The sequence below is a fragment of the Telopea speciosissima genome, chromosome 8 (assembly GCF_018873765.1).
Source record: "Telopea speciosissima isolate NSW1024214 ecotype Mountain lineage chromosome 8, Tspe_v1, whole genome shotgun sequence".
NCBI lineage: Eukaryota > Viridiplantae > Streptophyta > Magnoliopsida > Proteales > Proteaceae > Telopea > Telopea speciosissima.
This window is the reverse complement of record NC_057923.1, coordinates 17026828-17052053: the sequence shown is the minus strand read 5'-3', so window position 1 is coordinate 17052053 and position 25226 is coordinate 17026828. Positions and strand designations below refer to the sequence as shown.

General features: G+C 42.1%; 1 pseudogene; it reads right to left on the bottom strand.

The window, feature by feature from the left end:
• Positions 1-25226, bottom strand: part of LOC122671324 — a 37540-nt pseudogene continuing 12314 nt past the window's right edge.

Genomic DNA, 25226 nt, shown 5'->3' with positions numbered 1-25226 from the left:
AATTTTTCTTTAATCACTGAATATTTAATGGGTTTCCATTGCAAATTCAGTATGATTGGAATCTTAAGAAGTCAAGAAATTTTTGAACCACTGAATAGAATCTTTGGGGTATCGCTTGAGATTGTCTTTGTAGTCCACAAAGAAAAGACTAAACCTTGATGTGTAGCCTGCAGCCCATTCCCATTTATCCAGTAGAGACCATACAAAATACCCTCTCACATTACACCCAACTTCCCTGCATTAATCAGAAACACAGAGGATATTGGCTTCTTCTCCCTACATTTGAGTTCAGATTTTACTGGTTTTAGGTAGGGATGTAAACGGATCGGATTCAACTCGAATAGTGCTATATCCGCATCCGCATCCGATTAGCTTTTGGACGGATTCGGATAGTGCTAAACGGATACGAACACGGTACAGATCGGATATTTTATCCGTTTACATGTAAATATAGCTTTGGGGGGGGGTTGGATAGCAATAGCCTATCCGTATCCGCATCCGTTTAACTTTCGAGGGATTTGGATAGTGCTAAACGGATACGAAAACGGATTTCGGCTATTCATTTACATCCCTAGTTTTAGGTTAAAAAAAAGGGTTAGGTTCCTTCAAAATATAGAAATACATACTTGATAGAAGCTAGCATGTTTGAAAGGTAGCCACTGTGATACTCTATCCTTTTGTTTATCCTTTAGAGCATCTTTAATGGAGATTAATGGGTTGTTGGAGTCATCCATCCCTGTCAGACAACAAGAACAGATTTAGAAAGGAAAATTTTTAATTATCTTATCTAAAATTAATGGTGACAAACTATCAATTCTTTTTATTTAGAAGAGGATTACCATTTTCAGTGATAATTATTGGAGGATTCCCATACTTCTGCTTAATGTAATTCATCAAACTTCTCATCCCTTGGGGAAAAATGTATAACCACATAGAAGATGCGTGCAATTCAACATATAATCATAATTAATAAAAATAATTAATAAAGGATCACCATTCTCGGTGGGGGAGCGTGGCCTGTGTGCATGGGGGGCCAATGAGAGCACACGCGTTAGTATCATGGGGGTCTTACTTTTTTTTTCCGCCTTAACTCTTTTTAGGATCATGATCTTTCATAGAAGATCAGCACTCATCCTAGCACATTATTTGACCAGTTGGGTCAAATGACTTCTGGATAGGCAGATCTATTTTGAAACCCTTTCTCGCGAGGCAATCATTTTGCCCCCTTTGTGTCTTAGCATGGCCGATTGATAAACCCAAAATCACACCAACCAATCAAAGGCCGCCACATGTCTCGGCCCAAGAAAGTGGACCATGACAGAACTAGTGAAGGACCCTCCACGGACCCCGATCCGAATGACCGCCCTCCACGGGCGCCGATCCAAATGACCGTCCTCCATGGGGGCCGATCCGAATGACCACCCTCCATGGACGCCGATCCAAATGACCGCCCTCTACGGGCGCCGATTTGAATGACCACCCTCGGGCGTGACCTCAGACAGGCACAGGCGTATACCCTGGTCTAAGATCAAGGTATCACTGCCGCCATCAACAAGACGTGCATCATTTCTAGGACTCTGGACCACCGCCTATCAGTTGTACAGTCCCAAACAGACACAAACACCAGGCACCTTATCTGACATCGTATCAGCGTCTATCTACTAAAGACATCAACCCTCCAAGGATACTACCACCTGTAGGGGACAACCAACCAAGGAAGAACCCTACTACCTAGGAACTCTATCAACTACGAAGGATTACTCGCCATCAATTGGGACTCTCCACACCACCACATTCCACTATAAAAGCAGAGGTATCTCACCTCATTAACTCATCTTGAATTCTAATCATTCATCTGTTTGCTCAGAGAGATCTAACTTAGGCATCGGAAAATCCTAGGCCGGAACCACACCAATTCTCCTTTGTCACCCAGGTTCTTTTGTAGGTTACGGCACTCGAAGAACCATTGGACGATTTTCTGATGCAACAGATTGGCTCCGTCTGTGGGAACGACGCTAGCCATTGTACCTACTAGCTCGATTCCACCATCACTCAATGGCAACACGGGGTAAGAAGACTGCTCCCTCCACCAACAATGCTACGAGTGAGGGGAATGGATCACCTCCTCTAGAGAGCTCGCGTCGTAGAGCCAATGACCCTATCTCTCAGGAGAGGGAGGTCCCAGAGAATCAACAAGTTGAGGTAGTCGACTTCAACCCCGAAGCAGCCGTGGAGCCAGCACTTGATCCTAATGCACCAGCGACTGTGGGTCAAATCAATGACTTGCAGAGGTAGATTCTTGACTACCAGCGACTCTTTCGAGACTACTTGCGACAGTGTGCAATGTCCCACCGCCGTAGAATGTTGCCACCGTCAAGGACAGATCTTGTCCCTCGACAGGAGTAGAGCCCTAGGAGGTCACCTCCTAGGAGTGATAGGTTAGACAGGTACACCAGACAGTGGGGGGATCCCTCCCAACCTCCCAGGAGAACAGCGGACCTTCCAGTACGGTCAGACCGTGGGAGAACACCATCACACCAATCCGTGGTACCGAGCCCAGAAGGGTCTATCAGGAGGTCAGGGTTCCAAGGTCGACTAGGAGGAAGTCACACACCAGGGAGGAGCCAGACCTACCGAGAAGAATGCCCCTCATGTTCATGCCAGGGCTCATCGCGATGTGACCATTCACCATCCCGCCAACACTCAAGGTGGGAGGGGACTTCAAGAAGAGGACGAGAGCAAGGTCACAGTGAACGTCCGGCCAGACGTGAGGGACAGTCACAGGATGAAGAGCAATACAAGAGACTCCAAGATTTGGACGAGAAGCTGGAAGGATTGAAGAAGTAGACTAAGGGCGAGACACACTCGATCCCCGGACAGCATCCATTCTCGGTAGAGATCATGGCAGCCACACTCCCCTCCAGGTTCAGGTTACCCACCTTCGAACTCTACAGTGGTACCACGGACCCCAATGATCACATCAACTACTTCAATGGGAAGATAACCCTGTACGATGGATCGGACGTGGTCTCCTGCCGAGCATTCCCTGCATCCCTCAAGGGTGCAACTACCTTATGGTTTTCCAGACTACGACCGAGGTCTATAGGTTCGTTTGCAAAGTTATGTGAACAGTTTGTCACCCGCTTCCAGAGCAGTGTCAAGCAGAAGAACACCACGGTCAATCTACTGAATGTGATACAGAACCCTAGGGAGTCCCTCGGGGAGTACATCAGTAGGTTCACTAAGGAGTCCTTGGAGGTCCGAGACTTGGACGACCAGACCCAGCATGCAGCCTTGGCTGGGGGCATCAGAGACCTGGACTTGATCAAAGACCTGGCACATCATGAGATCAGGACCATGAAGGAGCTTCCGGAGTAGTGTAACGAGTTTTCCAACATGGTCAAGGTACTATAGGCTTGAAAGAAGGTGATCGAGGCCGAGCCACAAGTTAACAAGAGGTCGACGTCGGATGACCGTAAAAAAAGTAAGAGGTCGAGGATTGAGCGTCGACAGGAGAAGGGCGATCGCCAGTCAGGAAGGACCGACCATCGCCTAAAGAGAAGTAATCGAGCAAGCAGCCCTGAGTTCACACCCCTGAATACCACCAGGTCGCAGATCCAGGACTATGACCTACTACATTGGCCATAACCCATGCTAGCATGACCTGAGAAGCGTAACCCCAACAAGTACTGTCTCTTCCATAAAGACACAAGGCATGATTCAGGGGATTGCATCCAACTGAAAAGGGAGGTAGAACAGCTTGTGGGGGTAGGAAGTTTGAACATGTATGTGAAAGGAGGACGCGACGGCCATTCGAGCTAAGGAGGTCGAGGTCGTGACCAAGAAAGAGAGGAACCAAAAAGGGAAGAAAGAAGGACAGATCAAGATAGGGAAAGAGATCGCCTAGAAGAAAAGAGAGATACAGCAGAGCCAAGTGGCACCAAGGGAGGCCCCATCCTCACTATACTAGGAGGACTAGGGTAGGAGTCTACCTGGAAGGCCAAAGCCCATGCCAGGTTCGTGGGAGTAGCAGAGAAGCCGAGTAAGATAGCCAAGACCGAGACAGTAATCTCATTCTCGGATGCAGACTTGGAAGGATTGAGCCTTCCACATGAGGACGCCTTAGTAGTGCAGGTGGAGGTAGCCAATAGACCGGTACACAGGATATTGATAGACACTGGGGCGTCTGTGGACGTGCCCTCATTCGAAGCCTACCGCCAGTTCGGGTTTGGTGATGAGTAACTCAAACCAGAGCTTACCTACCTCCATGGGTTCTCGGGTGCCACCGCCTCCATCAAAGGTACCATAGAGTTGCCTGTCACCTTTAGAGAACACCCTCGACAAATGACAATCATGGTGAACTTCATGGTCGTCAAGTTCGTGGTATCCTACAACGGCCTCCTAGGGCGACCATCTCTAATAGCCCTTAGAGGAGTTGTATCACCCATCCATTTAAAGATGAAGTTCCCTACAGAGAATGGGGTGGGCGAGGTCCGAGGAGATCAGATGAAAGCTAGAGAATGTTATGTGACCTTCGTCAAGAAGAACAATGGCGACACCCGTGGAATGACGCTGAGCATGGAGAACCTTGTTAGCAACCAGAGAGATGAACAGACAGAGAGAAGAGGAAGGCCAGTGGAGGACCTCGTCCCATGCCCTCTTAGCAGGGACGATCCCTCCAAGGTAGTACAGGTTGGCTCATTGTTGAGCAAAGAAAAGAAGGATGAGCTTGGGCGTCTCCTCCAAGCAAACATGAATGTCTTTGCATAGTCAACCTCCGACATGTCAGGCATACCCCGGTCCATAGTCAAACATAGGATACACATAAACTCAGACAGTAAGCCCGTCCAACAGAAGCGACAAAATTTTTCCCTTGATCGATAGGCAACCATCGAGGTCCGAGGACGAGGTTCAAGGTCCAAGGTCCGAGGTCGAAGTTCAAGTTCGCGAGGGTTCGAGGTCAAGGTTCGAACAAAGATAGGCCAAAGATCAAATCAAGTTAAAAAAAAAAAAAAAAATAAAAAAAAATAAAAAAAAAAAGGCCATGGCCAAGGGTCGTAGGCGACAAGCCATGGGCATGGACGAGGTTCGAGGTCCAAAGTCCGAGGTCGAAGTTCGCGAGGGTTCGAGGTCAAGGTTCAAACAAAGATATGTCTATGGCCAAAGATCAAATCAAATAAAAAAGAAAAGGGGCACGGCCAAGGGCCGTGGGCGACAGGCCATGGGCATGGACGAGGTTCGAGGTCAAGGTTTGAACAAAGATGTGTCTGTGGCCAAAGATCAAATCAAGCCAAAAAAAAAGGGGCCACGGCCAAGGGCGGTGGGCGACAGGCCATGGGCATGGACGAGGTTCGAGGTTCGAGGTCGAGGTCCTAGGTCAAAGTTCGCGAGGGTTCGAGGTCAAGGTTCGAACAAAGATGTATCTATGGCCAAAGATCAAATCAAGTCAAGAAAAAAAGAAGGGCCGTAGGCGACAGGCCATGGGCATGGATGAGGTTCGAGGTTCGAGGTCGACGTTCGAGGACGAGGTTCGAGGTCCGAGGACTGAGATCGAAGTTCATGAGGGTTCGAGGTCAAGGTTCGAGCAAAGATGTGTCTGTGGCCAAAGATCAAATCAAGTAAACAAAAAAAAATAAAAAAATAAAAAAAAATTGCCACATCTAAGGACCGTAGGCAACAGGCCATGGACGAGGTTCGAGGTTGAGGATAGAGGTTCGAGGTCCGAGGTTAGAGTTCGCAAAGGTTCGAGGTCGAGGTTCGAGCAAAGATGTGTCTGTGGCCAAAGACCAATTCGAGTCAATACAAAAAAAAAGAGGGATGTACAAGAGGTCAAATTTGTCACGAGTTCGAGGTTTAGAGGCAGAGTCTGAGAAGTTCATCGAGTTCGAGATGGTTCGAATACCAAGGATCAAGTACCAAGGCTCGAGATTGAGGAGGGTCCAAGCTGGATGGACCCTATACTCAACTACCTACAAAATGATGTCCTATCAGGGGACAAGGTCGAGGCAAGAAAGATAAGGATGAGAGCTTCAAAGTACACGGTCGTGGACGGGGTACTATATAAGAGGGGGTCACTGCACCACTACTCAGGTGCCTAGGACCCAAGGGAGCCAAGTACGCTCTGGCAGAGGTCCATGAGGGGATATGCGGAAGCCACATGGGAGGGTGAGCGCTAGCCTACAAAGTCCTCCGCCAGGGGTTCTACTAGCCACGAATGCAAGAAGAAGTCATACAGTATGCCAAGACTTGCGAGCAATGTCAATTGTTCACCCCAATACCCCATCTACCCACCACCAAAGTGACATCCAAAGTTCAAGGCTTTTTGCCAACTCTACAACATTGACTATCGACCTCTATCAGTAGCCTACCCACAGGCCAATGGTCAGGTGGAGGTGACAAACAGAACACTGCTAGAAAGAGTTAAAGAAGGCTAGAGCATCACAGCTAAGGAAGGAGGGCAAGTTGACAACCAACTAGGAAGGACCCTACATAATTTCCAAGCATATATGCCCAGGGACTTACCACTTGAAAACTCCGGGGGGCAAGAAGGTAGACCGTGCCTGGAACTCAGAGCATTTGAAGAATACTACCAGTAAAGTAGCAGTAGTCGACTTTCAGCCAGTATCGCATTTCGTTTTCAAGAATGATTTAAAATTTTTTGGGAGTTTGAAGTAAATGGTTTGTTCGGGGCTACATCCGTCTACTTTTGCCATCTACTTCAGCACTTTCAAGCACCAAGGTCCGTAGACCACCAAGGTGCAATGCCACTAAGGTCCGTAGACCACCAAGGCGTAATGCCACCAAGGTCCGTAGACCACCAAGGTGCAATGCCATCAAGGTCCGTAGACCACCAAGGTGCAATGCCACTAAGGTCCGTAGACCACCAAGGCGCAATGCCACTAAGGTTTGTAGACCACCGAGGCGCAATCCCATCAAGGTCCGTAGACCACTAAGGCACAAGGCCACCAAGGTCCGTAGACCACCAACGACCGCAGACCAACAAGGTCCGAGAACCATTAAAGCACTAGGTCACCGAGATCGAATGACTACCAAGAAGGTCAATAGACCATACGCATCAACAATAAAGAACAGTATGAGAAGAAGATAAGAAGTTAACTACAAATAGCACGACAAGGAAGTCACAATAATTACAACTCAAAGTTTAGAATCCACAGGTTTGACATGCAATGTACATAGAAGGTCAAGAAGCCTCCGTTGGGGGAGTCACATCTTCCTCTGGAGGGGAAGCCATCTCAGCCTCAGGCGGGCGTGCCACACCCTCCTCTACAGGAGCAATGCCCTCATCAGGCAGAGTAACACCCTCCTCAGGCACCATAGTGCTCCCCCCTGTAGGAACATTAGTGGCCACAGCTGCAGCTAAGGTCAACGCCGCAACACCTGTGAACCGAGAGAAGTCATAACCAGGATTCTCCTCAAGAACGTAGGCGGCCAAGTACTGGAACCCCGCATCATATATCCCCTAGTTCTCTCGTAGAATAGATCCATGAGCGCCGAGGACTTCTAGAACTCGGCCACGGCTCGCTCGCCAGCCTCGATCAATTCAGCCTTATGACTCTGCCTCATGCCACGGAGCTCCTCCTCCAAGGCACGGATTGACAGATCGACAGGCGTGACTCGAACGGGCTTCGCCAGGCGTAGATCGAGCGCAAGCGTTGATCGAACGAGCATCACCAGGCACGGATTGAATAGGCGTAGCCAGGCGTGGATCGAACGGGCATCACCAAGAGCAGATCGAATGGGCGTCGCCAGGCGCAGATCCAGCGCATGCACAGATCAAACGAGCGTCACTAGGCATGGATCAAACGGGCATCACCAATCGCAGATCAAGCGCGGGCATGGATCAAACAAGGGCATAGATCGAAAGGGCGTCACCAGGCACGGATCGAGTGCACAGGCGCTGACCTCACATGGGCGCTGATTGCTTACTAAGCGTGGACTAGTGGCATAGGGCGTGGACACGACAAGAGCCAAAAAGTGTGAAGGTAGGATCGAGGCACAAGCAACTAACGCGACTGTGAGCACAAAGCTAGGCCACCAAACCCAATGCTAATGGTCAAGCAAGATTAAGAAAGCATGCAAAGCACTACTGTTCCTTGCAACCCAAAAGCGAACATCTGGCGGGCACCAAAAAACAAAGGGCAAATGCAAAGAATGGAGAAGATTGCAAAAGAAAAAAGTGAAAAGCTAAAAAGTAAGAGAGAGATGAAAAGTGAAAAAGGAAGAGAGAGGAAAAGGAAATATATCTACAAAAAGAGAAAGAAGGGAAAAAAGACAAAAAGGTGTGAGAGGAGAGGTTTGAACCCACAACCTCTCCCACTTCAGCAAATGATTCGCAGGTACACCCTCCGACAAGAAGGAATTCACAACAAACTGCCTGTGAGTGTAAAAAAGACAAAGTCTACTCTCTTGGACATTTTGACCCAAGAGAGTGGGGGGGCAAATGATAAACCCAAAATCACACCAACCAATCAGAGGCCGCCAAGTGTCCCAACCCAAGGAAGTGGACCATGACAGAACCAGTGAAGGACCCTCCATGGACGTCGATCCAAATTACCGCCCTCCACGGGCACCGATCCAAATGATCGCCCTCCACGGGCACCGATCTGAATGACCACCCTCCACGGACGCCGGTCCAAATGACCGCCCTCCACGGGCGCCGATCTGAATGACCACCCTCAGGCATGACCTCGGACAGGCACAAGCGTCGACCCTGGTCTAAGATCAAAGTATCACTGTCGCCATCAACAAGACGTACATCATCTCCAGGACTCTAGACCACCGCCTATCAGCTGTACAGTCCCAAACGGACACAAACACCAGGCACCTTATCTGACAACGTATCAGCGTCCATCTACTAAAGACATCAACCCTATAAGGACATTACCACCTATAGGAGACAACCAACCAAAGACGAACCCTACTACCTAGGGACTCTATCAACTACGAAGGATTACTCGCCATCAACTGGGACTCTCCACACCGCCATATTCTGCTATAAAAGCAGAGGTATCTCATCCCATCAACTCATCTTGAATTCTAATCATTCATCTATTTTCTCAGAGAGATCTAACTTAGGCATCAGAGAGTTCTAGGCCAGAACCACACTGGTTCGCCTTTGTCACCCAAGTTCTTTTGTAGGTTACGGCACTCGAAGGACCATCTGACGATTTCCTGACGCAACACCGGTATACTCCCCCAAAGAGAACTTTTCTTCATTAATAAAATAAAATAAATTCTTTGAAATTTCAATATTAATTCTCTTTTGGATTACCCTCTCTCCTATTGCTTTCCAAGATTTGAATGCTGAAAAAATATGTATATATTGTTAGCATGAACTAATTAATAAAAACAAAATGAACACAAAAAAGAAGAAAGTAATATAACAACAAAGATGGGGTAGAAATTAACATACGAAGTGTATCTGCTCCAGAATCCACCAGAGTGTCATTAAACAAAACACCCATTATATTGGTGGAAGTAGTCTTTGCATAATATGTTGTGTAGTGGTTAATGCCAACAAAGTCCAGAGATCCTTTAACCAAAGTAGCCTCAGCTTTGGAAAATGTTGGTAACCTACTTCCTACTCTACTTCTCATTGAGCTTGGATAATCCCCCAAAAACAAGGGATCCATGAACCTGTAATTAACAAATTAAAGTGAATCAAATGTATATCAAGCCAGTTATCAAGGGTTTCAATTTGGAACTGAAATCGGCCGTTTAAAACCGAACCAAAAACGAACCGAAGTAAATTGGTTCGGTTTTGATTTCCAAAGCTGGAATATTTCCTAGGTTTGCTTTCGGTTTTGGTTTCATGCCTAAAACCATTAAACCGGACCAAATTACATATCAAATATGGATGATAAATTCTTTTCCATTGTGGTTTTTGAGAAAAGTTTGGTGAACTATTATCCTAACAAATAAGGGTTTTTTATTGGTAAAGCTGTAAAAAAGTTGGCCAAAACATTTTAAATAGGACCTAAACAGAATATGAAATCAAATTAAAACTCACTAAGAAGTTGAATGCAAAACCAAAAACAAAACAAAACCAAACCTAACTGAACCGAGCCAATTTGATTTTGGTTTTGAAGATGTATTCCTATTCTCGGTTCGGTTTTGATTTCTACATTTTGTTTCTTAAACCAAACTGAAACCAAACCGATTGACACCCTTAATTACCAGTTTGATTAGTAGCTACTGTTTTATGTAATAAAGCATATATAATTACCAGCCAAGCTGAAAATCCTGAGCTCTTTGTGTTGCTTCAATATCCTCATCATTGTTCGTCATTGGTTCGTACCACATAGCATCCAACGATATCCCAAGAGAGCCATGTTGCTTCGGCTGCATGTGTTCGTCGTAACAATTTATGTTAGAGATCCAAATAAAAATAAGAAGAGTATCAAAGTTAACTTGTTAGAGACTTGGGTAGAACTCATTATTAAAAGCTAGTTTTTAAGGAGAAGGTGCCCAAGTAACTATATGTCTCTACATCGGGTTACTACCTACCTTGTATCTTTTCTTGTAAATGTCAGAAACAGTAGCATGAGAAAGAAGAATATTGTGAGCAACTATGTAAGGCTCTGTTGCTGAATTTCCGGCTTTGCAAAATAGGTGAAGAACGATGGAGCAGCGACCCAGCGCATGACGACCTAGATCATACCCTTGCAATGCAAATGAATGAGGTTCATTGAATGTGATCCAATGCTTTACCCGGTCCCCGAATTTCTGAAAGCATGTCTCTGCGTAATTTGCAAAGTCTTATCTATATTGTAGTAAAGACAACAACTTCATTAATTTCATAATTCAGTCATTTAGGATCGTAAGTAATATAATCAAAAATTAAAGAGAAATTAATAATTTACATGATTTGAGGGTTGAGCCATCCATTGTAGTTGTCTGCCAAGGCTTGAGGGAGATCCCAATGATAAAGAGTAACATATGGTTCAATTCCTACACCTACACTTCAAATTCTTTAAATTCGATCTATTGATCTAGGTTGTTACTGGAATATACTTGCATTATTATTACCTTTGTCCAGTAAAGCGTTTATTAGATTATTGTAGTGGTCAATTCCTGCTTGATTTACTTCTCCACTGCCATCTATAAGAGAGCAATATGAGTAGTAATTTTTCCTTTTTACAACAATAAAGAAAATATTTTAAAAAAATTATATCCCCTCACCTGAACTATAGTCTAATTACACATACCCCGTTTCTCCCATATTCTAAAAAATTACATGCACCTACCCTACAGTTTAAAATGTGTTACAAACGGCCCGTTAAATGGTGACGTCAATAAGGGCTAATTCATTTAATGCCCAAAATACCCTTTAATGGTGAAAGATTACGTTTTTACCCTCTATTCTAAAACAAGAGAAATGAGTTCTCTAATCAATAACCGTTGAACTTCATCCCCTTTTCTACAACTCCGTCCTCACCCCTATTGCTGGCGCAACCCAGCTCTCGGCCCTGCAGTAGGGGTAGGGGTGGGAGCGGGGACATGGGTTGCACCAACAGCAAGAGTGTGGGCGGAGATGGGTTGCTTCGACAGCAAGAGTTGGGGTGGGGGAGGAGTGATGGGTTGCTCCAGCAGCAAGTGTGGGGCTGGAGTTAGAGGAAAGAGGATTGGGTCGGGGTTACAAGGAAACAGTTGAGGAGGGCGAATTGAAGAAGATGATGTGGGTCCCACATTTTTTTTTCCAAAAAAAAAAAAACCTTGAGAAATAGTTGCTTGTTTTTGTTTTGACACGTGTCATCTTCCTTTGATGTGGGATGTTTTGGTTTAAGGGTAAAACGAATGATCTTTTACACACTTGACGAAGGAGGTATGAGTGTAATTTTTGAAAAAAGAAGAGAGAAGAGTGTAATAAGACCCTAGTTCAGGGGAGTGGGGGTGTAATTTTCTCAAATATTTTTAATTATCCATGTTTTAATGAGTTAAGTTTCAATTGCAATTCCAATCTTTAAAGCAATTAATTAAGTTCAAAACGAGAGTGGGCTTGATGATGAGTAGTTAATGTTGCTTACTAGGGCAAATCCGAGACCAAGCAATTGAGAAGCGGTAGGCATCCATTCCCATGTCTTTCATAAGTTGTATATCTTCCTGCACGTTAAACACCCAATTAATATTAAGCTCCTCTCTCTACATTCCTTAGAGCCCAGAACCAATATATTTTAATTTAGATCCTCTACTGCCGACCTTGCCCAAATGCCTTGCCCGAGTGGGAGTAAGGTGGTCATTGCATGCAGTACCGTGTCTGGACAGCACGGTCCTGCCAGGCAGCTCGACAGTAGAGGATCTAGATCCAATATTTTTCCAAATGATATTGAGTTGGAGAGAGGGAGAGAGAGAGAGAGAGGACTCACGTTATAACGGTGGTACTGATCCACAGCAACATCAGCATTACTAAAATCATGAATATTACCTGAACCACAAAGGACCACTGATTGAGATACCTATATATATTTGACCAATGGAATGCTGACAAATAAGCAAAATGGCTTGGATGACATTCTGAGCTTTTCGGTTTAGGGATGGGTTTAAAATATACACCGAGGTCGAGTTGAATTGGGCTTTTTGTTTTTTGGTAAGGTTGGATTGGGCTTCAGAAACCCCAAAACAGAAAAGCCCAAAGTAAAAAACCCAGGGGAAAGGTTGAGCTTGGGCTGGGCATACTTTAGGACTTTTTCTATTTTTTGTTTGCTTAATAATAATTGCCCCTTCCCTTCCAATCCATGGTTTGAGGAATCGGTATTGGATCGCATGAATTGGGTGATTCATATTGGAATTGGCAGATGGCTGCGAAGGCAGGATTCGATCCCAAGGCCTGGGGACAATGGTCCTTGCTAGAGTGCTAGGCTGGCACCTTCCCTTGGGTTGGAATTAGGGATCCGGCTCCTCTGTAGCATGGTGGTATGCCGGAGATCTTATGGCGCAGCACTGGAGCTTGCCACATGGATGAGCTCCTACCATTTGGACGGCATGGATCGATGGAGCATTGGAGCATAGCTGAGTATGGTGCACATGCGATGTACTGAAGGATTTCTGAAATTTTAAAATCCGGATTTTCAGCTCAATCTGCACGGTCCAAATGGGAATTCATCCACGTGGCGAGCTCTGGTGCCGGACCATAAGAGGTCCGGCGCTGCAGAGGAGCCCAATCTTGGACGCAGTTATTAGATTAGAAACTTAAAACTGATCAAACTTGAGTTGGAGATTATTTCATTGAATTTGAGTCTTAACACGAAAGAGAAATCAAAATTAAATCTAAGATGGAAACTTTGTGATAATTATCTAACATAATTATTTATACAACTCCAAAACATTTCAAATCAGATTATACTAAGTTTTTCCAACCATAAGATTATGACCGAACATGTAAGGCCATTACGCCATTACGATTATCTATTTATAATAGTACCCATGGGTTAATTTTTAATCCAATATTAGAATTCAAATATAAAAGCCGAAAAAAATAACTTCTTGTAATATATGGGCCATAGGAGAAACAAAGGAAAATTTTTCTATACACATGGTAAGCCAAACAATTGTAATAGGGCACCAATTAACATGCAACGAATCTACAAAATAAACATTTGGGATTGAGCTCCTCTCCTTGGAGGGCATTGCCCAGTGAAACATCCAACTGCTGTGCTGTGCCACACACATCTTGGCATGTGTCCAATCAACTATCGGGATGTGTGCGGCACAGCCCAACCGTTGTATACCTCATTGGATACTCATTGGGTGATGCCCTCCAAGGAGAGGAGCCAAATCCAAGCATTTGGGAGTAGGTTCCTTCTTATGCCAGTGTAGAGTTTCGGACGAAGGAGGGGAACAGAAAATGGAAACCTGTCTAATAAGGGGTATTTAGAACATTTTCTAGAAGAAACTACAATTTTTTGGGTGGGGGCATGTAGTTTCAATTTTAATTAAGCATCGTGGGAAACATTAATCCTAAACTTTTTAACCGAGTATCATAATACTAAAATATAACTTTCTCTCAACGACAAAAGTAGTCTACATATAATAGAATGCTTTCCTTATACCATTAGAAACATTTTTCCAATAAATCAAGAGAATAGGATTAAAGTGGGGGTTGGAGGACAAAAGGCAGGAATGGCAAAAATGGGTGTTGTCCCACCCTTGTTGACTTATTTACCACGTAATACATTCTTTAAGGAGAGGCTTTAGGGTGAGAGTATGCACAAAGCATCAACAGGAGTGAGATTTCTATTTTTCATGGGAGTGGTGTGGTCATTTTACGTTTCTCTATGTCTAGGCGCAAGATCCACATTGCCTTTTCAGGTTTTTCTTTCCTATAATTTATATTGTGGAAAATATGAAACTTATTGTCCACATCATCATTTAACTGACATTACTAATATATTTAAATCAAGGGAAAACCCACTCTGTCCAGGAATGTATGTCTTGCATCCATATATATGGGGCAAAATGACCGTCACGCCCCCTATAAAATGTGCAAAATGATGCCTCACTTGATGCCCACGCACGCTTTGTCATTGGCTCCCATGCACGCAGGAGCCACTCTCCCGAACAAAAGAACATTTCCCCTTAAACTAATACAAAAAGTTCTAAGAATAAGCAACACTACTTGGAAAAAAAAAAAAAAAAACTAACTAGGGTCATGACGAAGGACCCCACGCGGGCAATGTGTTTGGGTAGGGGGTAAGGTGGTCATTTCCACCCCTATGAGAGGAGGAATTGCAGGAACTATACTGGGTAGGGAACCACAGGGGATAAAGATCCAGAATCAGTCTAAAAACGAAGGTTTTGTTTGCCGCGTTGGTCAAGTGCTCACTTGCTGAACGCCTGGTCACAGGTTCAAGTCCTGGAAACAGCCTCTTTGGAAACAGGGGTAAGGCTCCGTACATTTGACCTTCCCCAGACGGACCTTTATCCCCTGAGGTTCACTGACCGGTATGGTTGTGCGGTTCCTCTCATAGGGGGCTGAAATGACCATTCCATCCCCTGACCGAATACACTGCCCAGATGGGGTCCACCTCCTTTTATTAGAGGCACTAGGGAACCGTACCGGACAGGGGAACCGCAGGTGATAAAAATTCTCTCCAGACCCTGCTAAACTCCTAAACGCAGGAACCTTGTACACTGGATACGGTCTTTCTTTTAATCGGTCTGAAAACCTTTTACCCAAAAAAAACAAAACATCAGTGAGAAAACCTCCTATTTTTTGCAACACAAGCACGTGGCAAAAGTGGATCCCTTTATCGAAAAGGGGGAATAGATAACGCACACTTTAGTCTTTAGCTGTATCAGCAGTAGTAGGAAATGGAAGATTACCGAATGAATGGGCAAAAGTGTCCCAAACTGTGGGTCCCCTCCCATCTTCTTTCACGGCTCCTTCGTACTGCAAAAACCACAAATTCAGACAAACTCAATGAAAGCATCAAACAGTTATGGTGGCCCAACCCAGCCCATCCTATTCCAGAGCCCGTGGTTCCCGAACCGGTGCGGTTCTCTAGTGCCTCTCACAAGAGGAGGGTGGACACCACCCGGACAAAATGTTCGGTCAGGTGCCCTAGATGGGTCCCACCCCTCCCTTGTGAGAGGCACTAAGGAACCGCACCGGTCAGAAACCGTAGACGATAACGATTGAAATTCTCAGTGATTCACTCATAGTTTCACTTCATTTTATTAATGGTAAGGAAAGGATTAGATGGTTGTCTCCATTTCTTCCCAAACAAACATAGATTCTAACACTATATGAAATTGTAATAAGCGCCAGAGGTGATTGGTTCGTTGTTTATTTGGTGACAGAATGAGAAACCGACACGAATCCTCGTAATTAACGGTAAATCTTGAGGTCGTCTCAGAGATTTTTCTAAAGAATATAGATTTTAAAAAAAAAAATCAATCTTACAGAATAAAATCCGACAAATATGCATTAATGACACATTAGTCACTCTTAAAAATATCTGGTATTTCCCATAGTTAGTAAATACGCTTATTATACTCCTAGCCGAACGTATGAATGGAAAATATGCCATATTACGTATAATATTTTAGAGTCGAATAAATATGCGACTATTAAGAGTCGACGTATTATACACAAATAATATGTGTATCATACACGAATAATACGTTTCTAATACTAACCGTTAGATATATAACTAAAATCTATCTTAACTGTTAAACTTATCAAATACTAACCGTTAGATTAAAATTAAACTAAAATCTATCACTAACCAAACGTCCAAACCCTCGTCTCTTCTCCAGCGGAAAACCAAAGAAACTCCAGCTGCTGGTTCCCCTTCTCCATTCCTCTTTGTCTCTTCTTCCTCTTCTTGCGTTCTTCAGGCCGGCGATTGCAGCGTTAGTTCTAGCGTTCTTCAGGCCGGTGATTGTAGCAATGCACTTGCAATAGCAATTCGTTAAGATGTTTTCCCCTCCATTCTTCTCCATCTCTGAGTTTCAAGTTGAGGAGTGCTTTTGGGTTTTAAAACACTGGATCGCATGTAATTTATTTCCTCTTTTCCTTCCATTGGGTTCATCTTGTTTTCGTCAAATTCAAAAAACCAAAGATAGAGGGAATGGGGTTTAGGTTTCCTACTTCCTTTCTACACCATTATGATATGTTTAATTTTTTATTTTTTAATTAGACAATTAGCAGAGCCCTATAAGATTTAGCTAAGCAGCTACTTGCTCCAAGTCAAAACATTCCCCCTTAAAAAATTGCTACCTTGATCAAGGGCAGATTTGGTCCGTAAACTGGTTTTGGTAAAATAATGAGTATTTAAATTCGACTATATAGGATCAGTTAAAATTTCCTTGACATGGATTTATACACATGGTTCAGTAAATTGATGTTGCAGGTTCAACAAATGATGTTACATCATGGATGATCTATTATTCTGTTTATTAGGTATATATGTCTGTTGTTGCATAGTGAATATATCCCGTATTTTTGCTCCTGGATTTTTACAGAGCAATCGTATTAAACACGTATTATTGCCGTACCATTTTATTGTGCCAGAAGTTTTGACAAGTATTATTGCTGTACAGTCTGTTTGACTGTCATACGTATCCGTTCCAATATTATTGCCGTTTCCGAACTTACACAAATGCGCCATTAATGGCCTCTGCAAAACCTCCATTTTCGCATTAAAAGATTCCAAGATTCAAGTAAATACCAAGAAAGTACTCTTTGAATGTAGATTATTTTCTGATTAATGGAAAAAGAAAAGGAGGGAGAGGGAATAAGAGAAAACTCAGTTAAAAGGAAGAGAAAAATCCATAACCAAACAAAACCCATCTGATTTTAATTATAACCAAGAAATTTGGAACCACTAGAATGAATGAATGAATAGAATGTGTGAGAAACAGGAAAGAATGAAAAACAGAAATCCTTATTACCTGATAAGCTGAAGAAGCCGTCCCAAAAACAAAACCCTCTGGAAAACTTGTCCTTCTAATCTCTGGAACCTGTGAACTAATACTCCTCTGGAACTCAAAACCCACCAGAACTAAAACCCAAACAATGGCCTTTCTCATCATCATCATCCTTTCTTTATTGGAGTTTAGATTATCGATTCTCCCCACCCCCCTTTTTTTTTTTTTTTTTATTGATGAAAGTGTAATCACACAAACCACCCACCAATCCCAAAAGGTTAACCCATTTTTGGGACGGTGGAATGCTTATCGATTCCTTTGCTTATTCTTTCCTCTGTTTATACCTATACTCTTCCTCCTGTTTCGGTGGTGGCACTTGGCTACTATTCAATTTCTCGGTACAACTGTGAATCCCAATTTCTCGTGCTCCTCTAATTGGGTTCACCCGATAAGGGTGTTAAATGGTTGGATCAGGATCGTCTACGGCCTGCTACCCGTAGCAGCCATAGCAGCGCCCTAATGAGGTGCGGTGCAATGATCGCTTTATCCCTGTTGGGCAAGGCGCTCGGGCAGGGATAAAGCGGTCATTGCACCGCACCTCATTAGGGCGCTGCTATGGCTGCTACCGGCGATCTGAATTCTAAATGGTTTGCTTTTATTAATTTAAGGTGAGACAATGTGGTGTGCATGACAGCATATGAAAACATGGTGCACCGACACCCACTTCTACCATTCTATTCTCTAGGTTTAGGCGGGAAAAAATGGTGTTAGGGTGTCACCACTCGCCAATTGAGAGTGTTTTGATCATGTTTTTTTTAAATCAATTTGATATGGTTCGAACCAAATTATTTTGACCATGAAATTAAACCGAAACGATTAATGATTCATTGTTTTAAAATTAAAACTGAATCAAATCTTCTTTGGCTTAATTTTACCCAATTTTAAACCATGAGTTCATTGACTTGACTTTTTTTCTAGGTGTCATTGACTTGACTTGGGAGATGCCAATTTTAGATTCCAAGAATCACATTTATTTTTCAACTGGATTGATAGGCAAACAATGGAGCGTGGATCATGTTCTTGTACAAGTATTGTTAAAGGCTTTTCAGGACAGGCACAGGGAATCCACACAATGACCTTCTCCTTTGAGGAAGTGGAATTGGCAATATGAATCGTTTGGTATCAAAATCGGTCTTCACGGATTCCTTGAATGGTGCCTTTGGACATGGTTGAACCATTGAAGTTGAAGTCCATTTTCTCGAAAACGGTTCATCTCACGATCTGATGTAGACTGATACATGTTAATCTCCCTTTTTTATATTCCACCGAGAGAGCGTAGCTGACTCCTTGGTCAGGAAAGTTCTTTCCTTGACGAGAAGGATTGATTGGTCTATTTTCACTCCTTTGTTTATATTCCCAAAGAAAGCGTAGCTGACTCCTTGGTCAGGAAAGTTCTTTCCTTGACGAGAAGGATTGATTGGTCTATTTTCACTCCTTGGATTCAGAGTGACTCATTCTTCTCAATAGACTTTCTTTTACCAAAAAGAGAAGAAAATGTTTTTTCATCCTTACCTTGGTGAAAAAGAAAGAAAGAAAAAAAGAAAAAGCTTTTCCATGTCTTACATTTTCTGACCCAAAATTTTTGGAAGAAAAAAAAATAAGGAGAAGGATTTTGCGGACGATTGTGCACTTGTGCATGGTGCACAACAACACAGATCTTCTACGATGCACTGCCTTGTCTTGACTGTGATGCGTAGACGCAAGACTATGTGCAATGACCACCTTACCCCCGCTCGGGCAGGGGTAAGGCGGTCAATGCACATTGCCTTGTGTCTACGCAGCACGGCAAGATGGACAACCCGCGTCGTAGAAAATCTGAATCCGGTGCACAACCAGGCACAAAGCACATTTGAAGCTTTGACATAGGGCAATGAAGTGAGGCATTATATTATTTAAATTTATCTTCGAAATTAAAGTAACTTAAGCCACATACGAGTAAGATTAGAATAACAAAAACAATGTTTTTTTAAGCAAGCTAAGAAGTAATCCTCTCAGCTCATAACTTTGGTAGTGTGTGCTTGGGGTTGGGGTGAATCCTTTTGTGCTAAGGGTCTTCCAATTTTCAATTCCTCTATAATTCTCTACTTCTCTCCCATGCGGATCAGTGAGGTGGGTCTGTAGGTGGCTTCAGTCTTTTTAATGTTGTTTTAGCTATGCTCGATTTCTATTATATTTGATTATCAAATCCTTTTTTTGAATCGTCTATGAATGTATTTAGATCTTCATTTTTAGACTATTTTGTTTTATCTCTTAAAGGAAGATCAACAAAACATTTGAAGCAGAAGCACACAAAAAATTAAATTAAATTATAGATCTATAGAAATCTTTGCTTCTTCTTTTCAATTCCATTTACCAAGTTTTGGATCAATCTCACCAATTCCGATCTGATTATATGTTTGATTCTAGGTTTTTAAACCTTGGGGGTTCTTGGGTCCAAACTCCAAATAGAATCTTAAATGGTTTGGATTTGACAAGTTTTCTATTTAAAATTCACCCATTTGAAAGCAAAGAAAATGCAAACAACCATTAGCTTGGTCGGTCGGTTGGTCCTGGCATGCTAATTGAATGCATCGCCCCTCAGGAGGTCAAGGGATCAACTACTCCGAGTTGCCCTTCTCTCGGTAATTGTAGATTCTCCCCCCCCCCCTCCTACCATTGGGCATATAGGTAGGGATGTAAATGGATAGCCGAAAATCCATGTTCGATTCCATTTAAGGGTTTTCGAATCTGGAATTTTGGCTTCAGAAAAATATCTGAATCCATTCAAAAGATAATCAGATTCGGATTCGAATATTACATTTCAGATCCAAATAATATCTTGTTAATTTACTATTCGATTGTAAAATGTGATTAGTTTAATATTTTTATAAAAACATATGATATATTACTATGTTACCCTTATTATAAACACTTTTATAAGGATATTATGGTATTCAGAGTTGGAAATCAGCAATCGATATTGGTTAGATTCGTTCATTAATCGAATAATTTATCGGATAAGATAATATTCGGATATCTGATAAACACCCGAATTCGAATATGATATTAATTTTTAAAATTCCATCGGATACGAATATGTCATTCGATGAATTGGGTCTCAATATTTTAAGAGCAATAGATCATTGTTTGGTCATGAACCCCACCACCAGTGTGGGGACCAATGAGAGTGCGCGTAAGAGCATCAACATGGATAGACTTTTTTATTTTAGGAGACACTGAGCAGTAATTTCACAAGAACCATGTGACCAAACAACGTTCTTTTACCCTACTTTAATTTTTATTTTATTTTTTATTTTTTGGTATGTTCTTCGATAAGGTTTTGCTAACAAGCTCATATGTGTAGCAAATTTTTAGCCAACAATCAGAGAATATTTTTCAACCATTATAGATATGGTCCCCCATGAGTAATATCGAGATTCCCATTATGTTGTTTTAGCTTTAATGGTCTTTTTTCTCTGTAAAGGCATCTCATAGCAAGCTTTCCCTTAAAGGATCTTTAACCTGATATTATCTCTCTTAGTCGGACCTAAAATAGAAATGGGTTCTTGTGTTTTTCTCTTATTCTCTCTTATTGCTTCTCTCATCTGAGTTTAGATCTGACTGTTTTTTCCATTATTTTTTATCATTAGATAGAGATTCAGATCTAGCAATATCAATCATTACAAAAAATCTGACCGTTAGATTTGAGATTAGATCTGGTCTACATCTAGCTGTCAAATCGAGATCTTTCAGTCCATTAGTGGGTTCATTACTCGTAGGCCAATAAGTTCTATTAAATTTGATCAATCTTGCATCAACATGGATAGACTTTCTTATTTTAGGAGACGCTGAGCAGTAATTTCACAAGAACCATGTGACCAAACAACGTTCTTTTACCCTACTTTAATTTTTATTTTATTTTTTATTTTTTAGTATGTTCTTGGATAAGGTTTTGCTAACAAGCTCATATGTGTAGCAAATTTTTAACCAACAATCAGAGAATATTTTCCAACCATTATAGATATGGTCCCCCATGAATAATATCAAGATTCTTATTATGTTGTTTTAGCTTTAATGGTCTTTTTTCTCTGTAAAGACATCTCATAGCAAGCTTTCCCTTAAAGGATCTTTAACCTGATATTATCTCTCTTATTCGGACCTAAAATAGAAATGGGTTCTTGTGTTTTTCTCTTATTCTCCCTTATTGCTTCTCTCATCTGAGTTTAGATCTGACTGTTTTTTCCATTATTTTTTATCATTAGATAGAGATTCAGATCTAGCAATATCAATCATTACAAAAAATCTGACCGTTAGATTTGAGATTAGATCTGGTCCACATCTAGCTGTCAAATCGGGATCTTTCAGTCCATTAGTAGGTTCATTACTCGCAGGCCAATAAGTTCTATTAAATTTGATCAATCTTGCATCAACATGGATAGACTTTCTTATTTTAGGAGACGCTGAGCAGTAATTTCACAAGAACCATGTGACCAAACAACGTTCTTTTACCCTACTTTAATTTTTATTTTATTTTTTATTTTTTGGTATGTTCTTGGATAAGGTTTTGCTAACAAGCTCATATGTGTAGCAAATTTTTAGCCAACAATCAGAGAATATTTCCCAACCATTATAGATATGGTCCCCCATGAGTAATATCGAGATTTCTATTATGTTGTTTTAGTTTTAATGGTCTTTTTTCTCTGTAAAGGCATTTCATAGCAAACTTTCCCTTATCTTTAACCTGATATTATCTCTCTTATTCGGACCTAAAATAGAAATGGGTTCTTGTGTTTTTCTCTTATTCTCCCTTATTGTTTCTCTCATCTGAGTTTAGATCTGACTGTTTTTTCCATTATTTTTTATCATTAGATAGAGATTCAGATCTAGCAATATCAATCATTACAAAAAATCTGACCACTAGATTTGAGATTAGATCTAGTCCACATCTAGCTGTCAAATCGGGATCTTTCAGTCCATTAGTGGGTTCATTACTCGTAGGCCAATAAGTTCTATTAAATTTGATCAATCTTGCTTCAACATGGATAGACTTTCTTATTTTAGGAGACGTTGAGCAGTAATTTCACAAGAACCATGTGACCAGACAACGTTCTTTTACCCTACTTTAATTTTTATTTTATTTTTTATTTTTTGGTATGTTCTTGGATAAGGTTTTGCTAATAAACCCTTTAATCCACTCATATGTGTAACAAATTTTTAGCCAACAATCAGAGAATATTTCTCAACCATCAAAGATATGGTCCCCCATAAGTAAAATCGATATTCTCATTATGTTGTTTTAACTTTAATGATCTTTTTTTCTCCGTAAAAGCATCTCATAGCAGGCTTTCCCTTAAAGGATCTTTAACCTTGATATTATCTCTCTTATTCAGACCTAAAATAGAAATGGGTTCTTGTGTTTTTCTCTTATTCTCCCTTATTGCTTCTCTCATCTGAGTTTAGATCTGACTATTTTTTCCATTATTTCTAATCAATAGATAGAGATTCAGATCTAGCAATATCAATCATTACAAAAAATATGACCGTTAAATTTGAGATTAGATCTAGTCCACATCTAGCTATCAAATCGGGATCTCTTTCAGTCCATTAGTGGGTTCATTACTCGCAGGCCAATAAGTTCTATTAAATTTGATCAATCTTACATCAATTTAGTATCAGAGCATAAGTTTTGTTGTATTAAACAAGGGTTTGTTATTGGGGTTAAGGGTTTCGAGAAGGACAGCACCGAAAGTCACAAAATCGGTGTTCCAGAGGAGGAGCGATGGTGAGAGGGGGCTTGTTTTAGGCTATTCTCAATGTCTCCAAATACTATGTCTCTGATTGGGAGATGTTCTCAATCCGAAACCATGGTGTGCGTTAAGGTTTTCCCTTCATTCGAAAAGAAGCTCTAGTCAAGTTCCACTTTCGAAATCTCAACTTTCTCTTTGACAGTTTTCTTTCTTATTTCTCTTCTCTCCCAAGTCCCATGGAAGACAAAAGTTACAAAACCTAAATTACTCAAGCCTTCAACCGAAGATCGCCTGATCGTCGAGATTTTCGCTAGTGCATTAGGGTTTTTCGTCGCTATACGATTTCTACATCTTAGGGTTTTTCGCCGTTGTGCGTGTTTGATTTCTCCGTCATTAGTGCATATAATCCTTACTTCTCATCCCCTCCTTCTCTTATTCCGCCATGACCCTTGAAACCGCTACTAGAGACGATGTCGACCACGAAGCTGATGATAGCGACAACGATCATCACCGCCCCGCCTTCCACTCTGTTTCACTGCCTCTGTGGCCACAGCCCCCCTTCCGCCCTGCTCCACCAACCCTTGTACCCGCCCCCTTTCCTTCTTGCCTCACCTCCATCTGCGCCCGCACCCTTTCCGCCCTACTCCCACCGTGGCTGTCACCGCCAATACTTTTTGACTCCCCCTTCCCTGCCCTTGAAGCCCCCCGTTTTGTGGTTCATTAGGTTTTTTTGCCATCGTCGACAAACAATCGCAGTTTTTGGGCTCCATGTTTATGTTTCAGTTTCTGGCCTTTATGTGGACAACACCGAGGGGCTCCCAATCAAAGGAGGTTTTTCTTTTTTCTTTGTTTGTGTGTTTGCAGGTGATGACGACTTTGGTGCTGGTGGCACCAAAGTTATCGTCTGCTCTGATGCTCTAGCCACCATTCAATCTTCACCAACCCCCTCCTTTCGTCGGACGAAGCTTCACTTGTCGATCCAGCAGATCCTTACAGATCTGTTCAAAAGTAGGTTGTGACAGCGATTCTGGTGGTCTTCGTACCATCAATCGAAGCTCCACTCGTCGATCCAGCAGACCTTTGTCGATCTGATAAGTCTGTTTAAAAGTAGGTTGTGGCAGCGTGTCAGCACGCGTGGGCAATCTGGTGTTGGACTGATCGGCACGTATGGGGTCCCCCATTGGCACTTTTGTGCATGTGCTTAAAATTAGTTGTGTCTACAGCCTGTTAGCTAGAGAAGTGGTTGTGACCAAACCCCTAGTCTGAATGACCCAATCAATGGCATGTGAGACCGAGTCAATTTCCATTCCTTGGTTTTGGATACCGTATATCCATATCTTGCGTTAATCATGCACTCTATCTATTTTATGTATTTTTTTTTTCTTTGTTTGGTATTGGGAGCGCATTAATGAATAGCCTACTTTCTACCCCAAAAAAATTAGTATCAGAGCCTAACCTGATCATAGTACCTTTACTTTCTAAATTGAAGTTTGTTTGCCCATTAGAAAGTCTTCTTCTCTACTCATTGTTGAAGGGTCTAGTAAAAGTTTAGTTTCCCAATCAATGGTGATCTGTGGATATGTTGTCTACAACTAATGAAATCATATCATTATTTCGGTTGATAATATTTTTCTGGAGTTTTTTTATTTACTCTTATTTTGATGGGACACAATGTTGGAAATTCATCCTCTCAAGTGCGGTGCACTGCCCATTACACCACAATTAAAAATCCAACCATCCACTCAACACTTGAAAGGATTAAAAGACATCACTGCACATGTTTTAACGATTGGATTGATAAGTGTGGTGCACCGCACTTGAGAGGATGAAAATCCCACAATGTTGCATGTTTCCTTTTTGTAAACATGCCATTGTAAAATAGGAATCATTGAATGGAACTTGACAAGGTGTTCTCAATCTTGAAGTAAATCTAATGCTAAAGCTCTCATATTTACAACAAACTATTGTCTTGAAAAGTTGTTATTTGATAGTCCTATAAAGCCAATTGAAGCAACATCAACTATACAACATAAAATTAATTGAAAGAGA